Source organism: Fukomys damarensis, unplaced genomic scaffold (assembly GCF_012274545.1).
Source record: "Fukomys damarensis isolate Sample0158 unplaced genomic scaffold, DMR_v1.0_HiC HiC_scaffold_32, whole genome shotgun sequence".
NCBI lineage: Eukaryota > Metazoa > Chordata > Mammalia > Rodentia > Bathyergidae > Fukomys > Fukomys damarensis.
The window spans coordinates 22690374-22692767 of NW_022900944.1; positions in this window are offsets into that span (position 1 = coordinate 22690374).

A 2394-nucleotide genomic window follows, 5' to 3' on the forward strand; every position below is an offset into this window, starting at 1 on the left:
CCCACATTTTTTTTTTTTTTTTGAGACAAGTTCTTGCCAAGTTTCCCAGTCTGGGCTTGAACTTGGGATCCTCCTGCCTCAGCATCCCATAGCACTGGAATTACAGCACACCCCACTTCATTCAACTTTTTGAAGATTAAATTTGTTATCACATGTAAGGTGCTCATAACAGTGCCTCGCATGTAAGCTAATTTGCCAAGAAACATTAGGGCTCTAATACAGAGATTTCTGAAATGGAAACTCTAACTTTAGAAATAGTCGATGAATTCCAGTGATATATGGGCCTGGACATTCCCAGACCAGCCTTGTAAACAGCAGGACTATTAGTAAACTGGTAATATGAAAATTAAAACTGTCTTCTTTCCCCTTAAGATGATCTCTTTTGAGCATAGGGAATCTTTAAATTTACTCTTTTCCGTCTGAAGATTTGATGATTTTAGTCTATGGAATTAAACTCACAATAAATAGGTAACAGGAAAAAGAACACATAAAGTGACCCAGGCCCGTAATCTGAGCACTCTGGGAGGCTACGGTAGGAGGATCACAAGTTCGAGCCCAGCCTGGACAATTTAGCAATTTAGTGAGAACCTGTCTCAAAATAAAAATTTTAAAAAGAGCTGGGGATGTAGCTCAGTGCAAAGGCCCTGGATTCAATCCCTGGTACCACAGCTCCACAGAGAGCATACAAAATATACAGTACAGCATTACATTTCTAAAACAGGAGTGTAAGATCCAACCCACAGCTGACCCATATGTAGTGCTTAAAAGGAAAGGGGGCCGGGCGTGGTGGCACACGCCTGTAATCCCAGCACTCAGGAGGCTGAGGCAGGAGGATTGCTGTGAGTTCAAGACCAGCCTGGGCTGCACAGTGGGTTCCCTGTTAGTCTCAACTACATAGTGAGACCCTATCTCAAAATAAAATAAAATTAAATTAAATTTAAAAAAATAAAAGGAAATAGGATGTGGAAGGCTGGGATGAGCACAGAGACCAGGGCTGTCTGGAGTTGCAGACCGAGTCCCCCAGGTAACAGCCCTTCGCATCACCTCTGTCTGGGCCAGGTGTCAGAACCCAGGCTTCTTCCTCCTGTGGAAAGAAATGCTCTGTGTCATTTGATGCTTACTAATGTAGATAGGTGTCAGTTTCTTGGTAAGAAAGGACGGCTTTTCAGAACCATTCCCATTTCTGTTTCTGTGAATAACCAACTCAAAATATGACAAAGAAATATGTTTGGGGTGGGATAGTTCCCCCTACCACGAGCTCTTAACTGGGAATTCATAGCTTCCTGATTGTGATAAAAAGTGAGGTCACTTTGGTTAAGCCCTAACAAAAACTAAAAATTAAATCAAAAAGCTGAGAGTCTATGAAGGCAGGATCTGCTGATGCCTTATAACAATAACTACACAACCCCACACAAGACCACATGTTGTTACACACATACAATACTTTGGCCAAGGACCAGGGTCCAGCGACTGTCTGTTTGATCTCAGACACCACTCTTGTAATTGATCTTTGTAGCTGAAGATTATTATTTCAAAGTAATCCTGTGATTCTTTGAGGGGAGGTGGTGAAACAAAGTTTTGCTAGGCAGTTCAGACTGGCCTCGAACTTGCAGCCTAAGACTCCTGTCTCAGCCTTCAGAGTGCTGGGATGACAGGCGTGTGTCACCATGCCAGACCTCAATGGAGTTTATGTAATTCTCATTGTGCCTTTTAAATAAAACCTTCCCTTGTCTCAACCTCCTCAAAGGTATACCTAGCTTACTGTGGTGTCACACTGCAACGTTACTTCTGAATAAACACGCGAATGCTGGACAGTCTTATATAGGGTGACATGATTTAAGGCAAGTTACTTAATCTCTCTGAGATCTTATCATTTTTGTTCATGAGTCAAATGAGAATATTAAGCCCGACTCCCCAGAGCTATGGTAAAGAAAGTACAATACGGAAAACATCTCCCACTGTCCCTCACCTGCACAGGAGGCTTCTCTTCTTAATCCATCCAATTCCTACCATAATTTTAGCTTGGCGTTATATATTTTTTTTAAAAATATTCCCTTAAAAGGAAATTTATCTTAATTTAATTTTGCTATTTAAATGAGGCACAAGATGTAAGTACTATTATGATTTCTATTTTATGGATGAATATATTAAGGCCCAGTGAGGTTAAGTTACTTGCCTAAGGTCACACAGCAACCAAGTGATAGAACCAGGATTCAAACACAAATGGGCTCCAGAGTCCATTGACAATACTAAATTTTACCTGAGCCCCAAGCTGCCGGGAAGCAACTACAGTTGAGAAACCTGGACCTTTGGTGTTCCAGCTAGCAAAAGGCAGCCCGTGTGTAGGAGACAAGATCTGTTTTTGCCCTTCCTCAGGGCTCTTCTTTACCCCTT